At 34.4% G+C, this 13918-nt stretch overlaps 1 protein-coding gene across 8 annotated transcripts in view; it reads left to right on the top strand.

Annotated features, from left to right (window-relative positions):
• The window catches only part of LOC105215883 (sulfotransferase 1 family member D1), a 524336-nt gene extending 515922 nt beyond the window's left edge, over window positions 1-8414 (top strand). For all 8 annotated transcript variants that reach the window (XM_029042669.2, XM_054229141.1, XM_054229140.1 and 5 more), the window contains exon 7: window positions 8404-8414. The gene's annotated coding sequence lies outside the window, so the exon portion shown is untranslated. The remainder of the gene's footprint in view (window positions 1-8403) is intronic.
• Window positions 8415-13918: the final 5504 nt, after the last annotated feature.

The raw sequence follows: 13918 nt of genomic DNA, 5'->3' as shown, positions 1-13918 counted from the left end.
TTTGGAAGCGATTATGATATACCAAAGAAAATTTATTTTAAGAAAAAGCGCGCTTAAAGCTTTGTCGTGCTGAGCGCAGTTAACCTGAAATTGATAAGAGATGATAGAGATGACAGTAAAAAAGTATTTTCGAAGCCCTCAAACCCATGTAATAGTTTAAACAAATTCCGTTAACAAAGATCTAAGAAGTAGAACATGGAAACACGTCAATTGAAACCGACATTGACGGCTGTCGAATTTTATTATGTCTTTGTTTATCTTATTGTTTAGCACTACTGCTACACTTACAATCAGAACATACGAAATTTTTATAGTCTCTAAATTCTCATTTGCGAACTCTTTCTTTCTGTGTCTGGCATGAAAATATTTGTAATATAAATATATTATTGTTTTTTGAAGATATTTGTTCTGATTTTTTTATTTATTTATTTATTAAATGAAAAATAATAATACAATTATTATTATACAAAATTTAAGGAGCACTAGCTGCAGAGGCTTTCAGCTCGCAGTTACAATTAAGTTAGGCTTAAATAATAAAAGTTGTATTCTATCGTATTAAAGTTATTTACAATCAATATTTTTACGCAATAAAAGTATATGTTATAAATAAATTTAGAAAAGGACAGAATATCTTAAATAAACTTTTTTAAATTTGTACAAGATAAAAATTCAGATATCTTAGTAATCTTTTGAATAGATGTCGATTTTAAAAGATCAAGAGCTTTAGTATTATGAAATAGTTATAATGGTTCTAGTTAAGTTAAAATAGGAACAAACTTCTAATAAGTGAGTTGTGGAAAAGGAAGATGAGTTGCAGTATGGGCAAGATTGTAATCTGTGACCAGTCAATAAATGAGAATGTGTTATTGCTGTATGGCCTAAGCGAAGACGTACAAAAGCCTTGATGTCGTGACAGCGTCCTGAGGGTGGATAAATAGCTTTTTTCCCATCTTCGTTGCAGAAGGCGTAATGATGTACCTCATTTTTCCAAGCATTATATTTTACAATTTTTTGCTATGCAGCGATTAGACGAAGTATATCATTTTTTTCGATATATTCAAACATAATCAATGGCTGTTTTGTAGCGCATTTAGCAATCTGATCGGCACGTTCATTACCGGTAATGCCAGTGTGTCCTGGGACCCACATAATTTTTATATTTATGTTACCAATAAGTATGTCTCGAATTTGCGAAATGAGGTAGGACTTGTTGGACGTATTCTGCAGAGCAGAGACCGTTGATTTGCTATCTGTGCAAATTAATGTTTTTATATTGCAGCTTTGAGCAAGAGTTTCTGCATTATATATGGCTGCTGCCTCAGCAGTATATACTGAACAGTAATTGGGTAACTGCCCAACCTTTAACGTGTTGCCAATGTCGTCAATAATAGCAAAAGACGTGTGGAATTCGTTTTTAGAAGCGTCGGTAAAAATAAGTTTCCAATCTACATAATGTTGCACTAAGAGTTCTTTGAATAAACTTTGGTAAACCCGCGAGTTAGTGTTCTTTTTTTGATGATCTTGGAGATGTAACTCGAACGATGATTCTTTTAGCATCCATGATGGTGTAAATGTATTGGATTTTACTACGGGTGCAGATGCGATGTCTAAATCTTTAGCCAGTTTGATGCATCTAGATATCGTGGAAGAACCATTGGAGTATGCCACATCGGTCCGTTTAGTTTTTACTATCTCATGTAAGATCATATTATTGCACAACAGTAGCTTTGAAATAAGTTTGTGGGTAGTATGTGTAACCCTTTCTTCAACAGATGGAAGGCCAGCTTCTGTTAACATGAATTTTATCGGTGAAGTTGGAAATGCTCGAATACTTCTTCTTACAGCTGCATGATATGGTGCACAGATTTGTTTTATATTGCTTTTCGCACAATTGCCGTAGATAGGAAGACCATAATCTATCTTAGCTAAAATTAAAGCTCTTGTGATGTTGATAAGCGATGAGATATGTATTAGACAGTGTTTGGATGATAAATACTTAATTATATTAAGCCTAGCAGCTAGTTGTTTACGAAGATGTACACAATGATCTTTGAAAGTAAGTCTTTTATCAAATATTAAACCTAAAAATTTAAGGCTAATAGTATTTACAAGATTTATAGAGATATTTGCACCTGAACAATTGGACCAATTAGATATTTTAGTTAGAATGTTTAAAAAAGTTTGTTTGACATAATTTAATTTTTTTTCTTTGGAAAAAAGCAGTACATCATCAGCATAAATGATATGGGATATAGAATTATGTTTAGAAATTATAGAACTAATTTCGTTAAATGCGATTACGAATAGTATAACAGATAATGGTGATCCTTGTACATGTTGTACGTATTCGAAAAAGTGTTGTTAATTTTGGCATTGATTTTACGATTGACTAAGAATGATCTAACAAAAATAAATATTTTTTCACCAATCTGCCATTGCTGAAGTTGTTGTAAAATTATGTGAGCACCGACTCTGTCGAAGGCTTTTTCGAAATCCAAACTCAAAGTGGATACATGATTTCTTTTTGTTAAAGCCGTTTTGGCGAAATCTTCGAAATTTTTACTTTTTGCTTTAGGCCACTTACATTGGGATTCAAGATTGAATCTTCCCCCGTATACTAGTCGTTTAAAACTTATAAATCTTCCCACACTCACTAGTCGCAGAGAAATGCTAGGTATAATTTTTCTAGTAAAACTTCTGAATGGTTTAGTTTGTAGTTCATTCCTTTTGTCTGATATTAAGTTTAATGTCCCATTGCGTTCATCCAGGCAGTTTAGACCATTATTTCTAAAATCTTCTAGAACAAATTTTGAGTTAAATGAACCATTCTGCCGAATATGTCATGATTTTAATTCGCATTCCAGCACATTTGATCCATCTGACTCAATATTTAGCATCAAAAAAACTATTTTGTCTTCTCTTAATAAATAATATTCAGAAATTTTTAACTTTTTGTTTTTATAAATTTTTAAATCTCAGCTGTTGAAATGTTTCTTTCTGTAGCTGAGCAGTTTGAGAACCGGACGCTTAAAAATCTCTTGCCTTTCTAGACTCGGCAAATTCCGCTCGTATGCGGACTGCGCCCCACGCGTCGGTTGGGCGGGAGGAGGGTAATCGTTTGGGTTAATAATAATAATAGTAAAGCGTCCATAGTACCTTGCCCTTCTTTAAATGATACTTGGTTTGGACTGAGCAGGTTTTTGCTTAAAGCGAATCGCGAGATTCGTTTCGATATAATTTTTTCTAATAATTTACCAATGCAGCAGAGTAGTGATATAGGCCTGTACTCAAGCACCTCAGTAGAAGGACTATCGGATTTAGGAATGGCAATTACCATTGCATTTTTATTTTTCCAGCTTTGGGGATAGATACCTTGATAAATAATATTGTTGTACAATTTAATGATTCTATTTTTAATGTTTGGGGGTGAATTTTTCAACATGGGATATGAGATTCTGTCTGCACCGGGGGTGTGACCTGACATTGATTCAAGAGTATAATCGAATTCAGCGACGGTTATCTCAGATTCGGTAATATCTAGGGATAAGTTGTTTTTCTTGTACCTTCTACTGAGGAATTCTTTTTTATTTGAGATAAATGAGGTGTGAAAGTTCGAGTCACTAGAGTAATCAGACCAAACAGAGGCGAAATGGTTAGCTATGTCTTTTGAGTCGAAAATGGGACCATTCGGGCTATTTATACATTTAAGATTGACTGGAGAATAAGAGCCAGAGAGCATTTTTATGTCAGCCCATAGTTTCTTGGGGTTTGTTAACGAGGTAATAGATTCAGTAAGTTTTTGTAGGCAAGCTCTTTTAGATTCTTTGGCATTTTTACAAAATAAAGCATTCGCTTTTTTATATGCTATCAGATTGTGGATAGAGCGGGATCTTTTGTACATTACCCAAAGTAACTGTTTTTTTCTCTGAGTTTCGAAAGCTCAGTAGACCAATATGGCACATGACTCTTAAACATTTTTTTACCGGTTTGGGGGATCGCGAAGTGAGCAGCTGTTCTTATTACTTTAGTAATGATAGCTGTTTCTTTATTTATATTATCGACTGAAGTATTTTCAGCAGAATAACTCTCGCAGAGTTGTTGAAATTTTAACCAGTCAGCCTTGTCTAATAGGAATTTGGGCTTCGCCGAACCTTTATTCGATAAAGGTGTCGATAAATGAGTAACAATGGGAAAATGATCACTGTTATATAAATAAGTTAATGTTTGGCTATTTAATTTAGGGGCAATATTAGAAGAACAAAGAACAAGGTCTACATTCGTAAACGAATTATGTGTTGAAAAGTGCGTAGGAGAACCGTCGTTTAAAATTGTTAAATTTTCCACTAATATAATATCTTCTAGGATTTTGCCTCTTTGGTTTGTACATGTGGAACCCCAAAGAGGACTCCAGGCATTGAAATCACCAAGTATAATTACGGGTGTTTGAAAATGTTGGATTATATCGCGTAATTCTTTGGTATTGAAATTTTGATGTGGTGGAATATATATTGTTAAGATGGTTAACTTAAATCCAATAAAAATTTCCACTGCTATTGTAGCAATATTAAAATTTGCGGGTATAAGTTTGTGTGGGATATCCTTTTTTATTAGGGTAGCAATTCCTTGTTTGCTTGTACGGTTTTGTGGTAAGTTCGAAAAATAGGCAGCGTATTGTTTAGGAACAGAAGCTGATATGTTAAAGTGGAGGTGTGTCTCTTGTAATGATATGACACTTGGTATTTGCTCTTTAATGAGAACTTCTAGATCGATGTAGTTGTTGTAGAAACCATTCATATTCCATTGCAAAAATTTAAACATAACTTAGTGATAAAATTGTGGAAGTTATTGATCATCATCTTCAGAAGTGATATTTGCGTGAGTAGAAGTATTGGCAGTGTAATTAGGTGGAGAGAGATAATATTTGTCTGTAGTGCGAGAATGAGTTTGACTGTTTAGAAAACCGGTTATGGATATGTTAGGATTGAGTGGAGTACTTATTTGCATTGAGTTTGATTCAGGAAGTGTTAAACTTTGAGTACTTTTATTTGTTTCTTTCGTAATTTCATTTGGAGTGTTTGGGATGGTATTAGTATTTAGAAAGTGGGTTTTGTTCATTTTTGGATTTTGTGATAGGGAAAGATCATTTGATGAGGATTTTTGTGCAATGTCTGTAGAGGGTATTGGGGGGGAAGGTGGTAGTTGATGGTTAATCACATTAGTTATATTTTTGCTTGAGTTATCTTTTGTTATAGCTGCGAAAGAAGTGTTTGTGGGTGTAGGGGGTAATTGTTCCTTATGCAGTCTTATTGCTTCGCGCATTGTGCATTTTCTTTCTGTTTTTAGTTTTAGAATATTTTTTGATTGTAGGTATTTAGGACAAGTGCGTGAAGAGGAAGGATGATCGCCAGAACAATTTCCACAATAGGTGCGGTTACATGGTGAAGGAAGATGTGGAGGGAGATTGCAAGTGTCACAGACTGAATTGTTATTGTAGCGTTTAGTTGTGTGACCTAAACGTTGGCAATTTTTGCACCTCATGGGATTTGGGTAGTAAGCTCTAATCCGCATTGTACGCCATGTGATTTCGATTTTCTCTGGAAGTTTGTAGAGGTCAAATGAAAGAAGGACCACTCCACTAGGTTTTTGAATACCTTCCACGGTTTTTGTAAATTTGTAAATAGATGTAACACCCTGACCTTTTAAATTATCAATAATTTCTTGTTCTGAGACATCGTTCAGGAATGGAGCGTAAATTGTACCTTTAGAACAATTCAAATTGTCATGTAATTTCACAGTGATATCACAAATACCGTGTAGTTTTTTTGTTGTTAGAAATTTTTCTGCGATTTTTTGGCTTTTAGCAAGTAAAAGCAAGTTACCATCTCGTAATTCAGTGATTGATAAAATATCTTTGCTTATGGTTTCTAAGCTTTTGTGTACAGCGAAACAAGAGTATTTAGAAAGAGTTTTGTTTGGATCTGATGCAGATATTGTAACAAACTTAGGGTTGTCATTTTTCACTTGGGGAAGTTCTGGAAAGTTTTCGAAAGGTTTATATGACAGTTTTTTCCTTTTTGGGTTGGGACTAGAGGCAAGCAAAGCAAACCTATTGTCCCCAAGATTAGGGGGCCCTGGGGCCATCTTTAACACAAATTAAACACGAGTTCACTGTTCTTATTCACTGCCAACGTATCAAGGTAATTAAAGCACGTGTACTTTTATATATGCACGATGGATTACGAAAGCGAAACACAGGGAAAAGAAGATCGCAGTCTAGAAAACACGTCCGCTCAATAAGAGAGATAGTCGAAGACTGATTTGTTCTGATTACTGTAGAAGTTTGTTTCAAGAAAGCGGACTGATGAACAAATAATACTGTTTCTTTCAATTTTTCAATATCTGTAGTGCGTCGATTTTCTGCTCAGTCTCACCGATTGTTTATATTATATTTCTACTGGGCTTATTGTCTTCGGTGTTTATGTGGCTGGTAGCCCCTAGCCTCTAACGAAAGATTACTTCACAGACGCAAAGTTCTGATGATATTTGTTCTCGGAGGAGTTTTTTCCTTCAAATTTAAATGATTATAAAAATTTAAAAAATTGCATTGAACAATTCTTTTTGCACAAAAGCTGCCTGAATATTAGGAATTTAATGAAATATTTTGTTATTAACTTGTCTCTCTTTTAATCTCATTGATCGCAAGTGCTGTTGATTTGTACTAATTTTAAAGCCTCTGCTGGCACTTGGAAGCTCTTTAACTGGCCTAACACACACACATGTGTGTACACTGTATTACAGCGGCCACCACACATTTGATTAGATTATGGTTTATTTTTCAAACGCAGCGGGTTGTTAGAGAGAAAGTAATTAATATTATTTTTTTTATTTGCAATGGCTTATCGAGCTTTTTTCAATCATATTTTAACACACAGTATGATTTTGTATTTAATCAAATCAAAAATGTGTGCAACAACAAGAAAAAGAGCACTCAAAGGAATATGCTTAAATTAATTATGAATGTGTTATTAACTTTTTCTAAATGAATTTAAAAGCTCCGCAAAGCGACGAAACTAAATAATAATAATTCACGGCAAATCACATATAATTAACATTTGCTTGCATTTATTTATTAATGCCTGCATTGCCATTCCGAATAACTTGTAATATTATATATATATATATGGCATATGGCTTTAGGTATATATTTACCCGCAAATTTCCGGGTGATTATAAAATTTAATTAAACGCTGTTAATTAAAATAAACAAACAAATGGAAAATCATTTTGAAAAGTTGAAAATGCGAATACAAATAACTAAATGATTGAAATCTGTAATTTCATGCCGGCAATTGTATTTTGCCCATGAGCATTTTGCAGCAATTCACTTTTGAAAGCCACTTTTCAATTCAAATTAGAAAACCATGTACAACCACTCACACAGGCTTTAATCAAAACAATTTGTAAATTTACGTATGGATGTGTGTGTTTGTTATGTGTATGTGCTGTTATTCAAACAATTCATGTTTATTTTGTGGTTAAAAGCATAACACTATTGCCGCACGAAATTAGTCCTTTAATTCGGCATATTACCTTCATTTCAGAAACAATGACTTTGAACAAATTAACGGTACGCATATAAGTAAGGTCGTATGAGATTCGTTGAGAGGACTTCTTATATTATCAATACTAAATAGTAAACTTGTAGTAAAATGAATTAACATTAATAACATAATTATAGAAACTACTAAATTTTGAAAGCATTAAAGGGTTAGGCTTGTATGGAGCCCTCAAAATAGGCAAAACTTTGCTTCTTCTGGGAGCAAGGAAAAAAAATCAAAATAGTCACTCTTAGGCCGCACTAGGGAAAAGAGGAGAAATAAACTCTGAAAAATAAACATATTCCATTTGCGAAAATACCCGTTCAACTGGCCTATGGTTTGGACAACAGAAACTTACCTTCTTCTGGATTTATACCATCGAAACATTACGCTTCATTGGTGGCTTTGGATATAGCTACAATAATAAATCTGAGATTTTACAATTTCTTAAACAGACAATAACTCATCGAGAATTTTAAATTCAGACCCATTGCTGAGATTTAGAAAATTCGAGTAAGAGCATAATTTCAGCACTTCGGCGATTTCCAGCAACTTTTTTGTCAACATGATTTCGGGAATTTATCACTACTCGACTGTGATTTATTGCCAAGTGGCAACTGTTGAGGCTGGAAGCAGAGTGTTCACTGGACACATGCGAATTTACGGCTGCGTAAAAAACCGATCCAAATAAATGAGTAAAATGCTTAATAAAAACCCGTTTTAATTGAAAAAAGTCGCTTTGCATCCATCAATCACTGTGTGATAATTGAAATCTCGTTTACATTACTATAAATTACGGGTGCTATCAATGGAGCGTGAGGAAATATCATTTCGTAAATAAAAAATAAAATCGAATTTAGTAGTTTAAGTTGAAACAGTTTTTGTACGTTATATACAATATATAATACATATGTATGTACATCCATGAAAACTTATTTAAAGGTAGTATATATAAATTGATATGTCTATTAGAGACCACTAAGACGAAATGTACAGAGATCAAAATTTTTGATAATAATAACTGTTTATATTGGGCAGAAATTGATACATAATATGATAGCTTAGACTTTCGATTGTGTCCGATCTCAATTTCCGATATAAATTCATTCGGCAAATCCGTTATTGTTGTTAGTATCGGAATAGTATTAGTTGAAATTGCACGTAAAATTAATTTATTTTCAATAAATTTCTTATGAACGATTTTGTACTTGGGAATTGCTATTTACTTCAATCAGAAACAGCATCATTTGATTATATGATACATAACGTAATTGGGTATTCCGAGACTTTTGGCACTATTTTGTAGAGCAAGTAAGAGGTCACTCTGATCGGGAAGTACTCTAAGGAAATAATATAACAACATGCAATTTGATTTAGATTTGGCAAGGGTCTAAGAATAACTAACTCTTTATTGTGCTGGTATAGATTTATTTCAAATGAAAAATCAAACAAAATGATTCATATGCTTTATAAGCAATTTATGACATCCAAACAATTGAATGTACTCCCAAAAAATGAATTCAACAGGATCAAATCATATGATCTATCTGGCTTATTTGACCTTAAAAATTTGTTTAAAAAGTATGGATTCATAAGTCCTTGATATGGAAGACAGGGAACTCTGGTGGATGTAAATATTCTGAAATGGATCTTCAGTGTACTTCATATGGGAATATTGCTTCTTTATGTTTAAGCTGATAAGATGAAAATATCGTATAGGTCAGTTTAAAGAGATCAATTGTGGAAATGAAATATCGGTGCGGTGATGATTTTTACATCCGATAAAATGATAGGCTGTACGCTCTTTATGAGGATATCGCCATAATGAAAGATCGAAAAATAACAGTATATGTAAGAGTTGACAAGCTTTCGCGTATTTTATAAGCAACTTATCAATGAAAATTCAACCGTGAATGTTGGATAGACATCTATTTGTAATGATTTTCTAAATGCTATTGACATTGTATATTTCCGATGTTTAATGGTTCTTTTAGTCATGTAAGGGCTTTGTCCGTAGTTATGAAGTCGCATTTGAACAATTGTTCTAATTTCAATTTAGCAGTTAGAAATTCGATTATTTTTCACTTGAGAGCACATTGCATGTGTGTTTCATTGTATGTGTGAATTTGAATTGTAGTATTTTCCGTTAAGCTTTCCACAAATGTCACTGGCGCATTTCATTTGGTAAGCGGCTTGTCGCCGTTGCTCTGACATTTATCCACATCGAACATATGTTTTTTTGCGCTTAACGAGAATTGGACGTTTGCAAAGTGAACAGAGAATATTTGCACTGCATTACATAAAATGCATATTGATATGTCTGACTGAACTCGCACTGCACACCCATACATACATACATCTCTATGTGTATTTATATGCGTGTGTGCTTATGTAAAGTGGCGGCATTACATGTGTGCGAACATATGGCAGTTCCTGTCGGCTTTTGTTTGCATCGCTGCATAGGAGGGGGCCCAAAGAACGCGGATTTGCGCAGATAAACGAGTTGCAGTATCTAGTGTGCCGAAGAGTGCAAGGCGTTACGCATAAAGTGAGGTTAAGTGCAGTGAAGTGTAATGAAGGGACGCAGAGCGGGCAGAGTTACATGCGATATTTGCCAAATACGTCGATTTATGGCTTAACACTGACATGACAGACGTCGCATTTACATATCGACATTTGTAAGCGTATTTACATGTGTACATACATATTTAAATATACATAACTGTGGCTTAACGAGACGGCGGCGCGCTAACACTTCAGCGACCATTTGCATTCTGTCATCTTCGCACAACTTTGACAAGTGAAAAGATGTATATTTATGTCCTGTCCTGTAATTCATATTTTTTCTTCATTAGACTACTCAACTGTTATACAGGGTGAACCAAAAATTAATTTACATTTCAATCAATGATCAATTTGAGGGTATTGAAAAGAATTCTTATCTAATGGAACGAAAAAAACAGTATGTTCGAGATCAATTCTTAAATCAAAGAACAATAATAAGAAAACCTATTCACTCGCGGCAAAGAAAACCTATTTCACCAAATCAGTCCATTATGAAGATGGCTCGTTTAATATTGAATGAGATCTTGTTACCGTTTTGGGATAGGGATTGAAGCACTGAAATCTCTCATGCAATCATGTGGCTTAAAGAGCAGAGATACATGATGTTGAGTTGAATTGAGGGCATGGCCTTATACATGTCTCAGAACTATTTCTTCCAACGCTGCGCGACTATAATTTTTTATTAAATTGAGCACGACATAGTAAAAATAAAAAGCTAGTAATCGTTCTACGAGTGGTTACTATTAGTATGTGCTGCGCCCTTCGGACCCCATAAATTTTGACACTCAATGTTGCACAGAACACTCCTGGACATAGCAGGAAGGTGTATTGTCACGAAAACTGCTATCAGACTCAGGGAAGCTGGGCTCTTCGACTGGGACGTGCCGGGGCATACAAGAATCTTCGCACACTTCGATTTCATCCCGGGGTTATTGGACCATCACCATGTCGCCGAGACTAGCCCTTTTATTCAACTGCTCTTATCTTATTCTTTCGATTGAGGTTTCGGTAGGAAGGAGTCGATGAAAGCACGGTATGCTAGGTGGACGAATTTCTGTCGGAAATTGCTTATCATCTTTAGTATCAGACTAGGAAGTTAAGGAAAACTTATCTTCATTATCAGTAGTTGTGCTACTTTAGGATTGGACTCGTCATCACTTGCAGGTTTCATCAACAGAACCATGGGAAGAAGTAGTTCTACTGGGTCTCAGCTGAGCTGGGCAAACGCATTGACCAGCTCGTACTTGGGCAGTCGTTTTATCCTTCTGGCCTAAGGTGCATCGCAAGAGGTCTACGGAGAACTTTGTCGTACCAAATTTTATCTTTCCCTAGTCATAGGCTTCCATTGTCGCATCAAGATTCACGCTGTCAGATTAAAAATCTTAGCGGATGTGGAATCGTTCATCACTTTCTTTTGGAAAAGATTTTTTGGATCTCATTTGTAGAATTGTAGTTAGTCTTCTAGTAACAATTAAGGTCAAATTAGGGAATTGTGTTGGTGTGAACTCCGACGAAAGTATGTGCTTTGTCGGAATGTGGTCTGTGGACATTATTATACTTCTCTTTATTTTTACCGTATTAGGTATCGGGACTAAACTGCCATAACACATCTTTCTATGTCATGGTCACGACATTAATTAATCTTAATATGCCTCCCAGTCCAGATGCATCAAATTAGTTAAAAGCTCACAATCCTTATTGGAAATATATGGATAGACTAAGAAGATTAACTCACATTCCAAATGAATCTAGAAATATATGGACGATTGATTTATTATATTATATGAATACATTTTTACATTTACAGTGATCGCCGGTTAAGTGCCCCCCGTTTAAGTGCCTTTCCAGCTTAAGTGACAATATTTTGCAGCATCGTTGTTTTTTTTTTTAATAAATTTAAATATAATATTCCCCGCTTAAGAGCCTTTCCCGCTTAAATGCCTGTAATATTTAAGCCACAAAAACAAAATTGTTTGCAATTTTCCTCTTTTAAGAGCCTCTTAATATTTTTGACATGCGCTGAGTATTGTCAAAAGGAAAACATATACATATTTTTGGAATGTTTTTTTTTAATATTTATTGTTACTAATAAGAAATAAATTTGACTTTCATTCTAAAAGAAAAAAAATATTAGAAAGCTTGGTAAATACCTCGAGGCACTTAAGCGGAATTTATTTAAGTGCCTTTCCCGCTTAAGTATCTCAAAAGTCTTGCATGTTAAGAAGAGGCACTTAAGCGGGGATTACTGTATTTATTAATATCTTTCTCTTTTGATATTTTGAATAATTGTATGACACCTCGCTTCCATTAAACGTTTCTTGCCAACAATGACTTTTCGCAATACCGGGATCGTGTCATATCCACATTGGGAATGCAATGTACACACCTATTTACACACTCATGTGTATGTCCGTATAAGTGTATGACTGGCGACGATGTATTGTCATTGTGCCGTTGGCATCATTACTGTATTATCAACGCTGCAATATCAATTTGCATGCTATCGCATATCCTGTTAGGACACTATTGTTAATCCCAGCCATTCAGCGATACTTTATGTGTCACAATTGTTCGCATGCCTTCATAAATATGTACCGGACCAGATGGCGCTCGTATATTTCTACTTTTACTTATGTGCATATACGAGTATGTATGAGCATGTCCGTGGTCGAAATCGATTCGCGCCAAAATAGCCATACAAGAACTTGTATTGACAACCATCGCGATAATCCCATGTGAGCTCACATACCAACACTCATGGAGACATGTGTGTGTGTGTGGGGTATATGCGCTTTAATGCAATGGCTTGCATATGTTATTCTGTATTATGGCTATTTAAAAGAGCGATTGTTAAGCATACGTCAGAGGCGCCTTTCACAGGCATCCACATGTATCTGGAAGTGTGTGCAGGACCGTTTGCTCATATGCATATACCCATGCAACATCATGTGGTAAGTATGAAAAGCCAATTAAAATGTCTCTTCATTGTCAGACAATGTAAACTAAATTATTATATGCCCGCAGACAGACAGACGTTCATATATAAGTGCACAATCACCACTACATGCTCATAGGAATTACAATGAAATATAGAAAAACTCACTAGCAGTGGAGTATAATCGCACTTTATAAACAAGTAAGGAAAGGCTAAGTTCGGGTGCAAACGAACATTTCATACTCTCGCAATTTATTGCTATATTTTTATTAAGATAACACAAAATTTGACCCATATATTCGGCATAAAGTCCAATAGAAAAACGAAAATCATCATATTTAGTATATTGGCTGATGTAATTCTTGAATTGATTTTAATCATTTTCACCACCAACATCAAAACAAACAAAAAAAAAATTAAAAATTTGAAAAATACAAAAAAATTAAAAAAAAAATATTAAAAAATAAAAAAAATCAAAAAGGGATTAAATGTCTGCCGTTAATCCTGGGTTACGCTAAATTCTGATAATAATAGTGCATAAATCAATGATTTTTCATCATGTTCTGAGTTGGTTTTTTATTTGTAGCTCATACAAATATTGCTGTCCCAAAATTCCCTTTGGGGGGTAAAAAGGTGATGAAATAAGGAACATTTTAAGATATTTTCGAAAAAATTCGAAGGGGGGCATAAGTTGTTAAAAATTTCAAAAAAAATTCTTTTTTTTTTTTAATTTTTTGCTATGAAATAACGGGTGATTTTTTTGAGGTTAGGATTTTCATGCATTAGTATTTGACAGATCACGTGGGATTTCAGACATGGT

Source organism: Zeugodacus cucurbitae, chromosome 4 (assembly GCF_028554725.1).
Source record: "Zeugodacus cucurbitae isolate PBARC_wt_2022May chromosome 4, idZeuCucr1.2, whole genome shotgun sequence".
NCBI lineage: Eukaryota > Metazoa > Arthropoda > Insecta > Diptera > Tephritidae > Zeugodacus > Zeugodacus cucurbitae.
The sequence above is the reverse complement of the archived record's forward strand: the minus strand, read 5'-3'. Positions and strand labels throughout refer to the sequence as shown.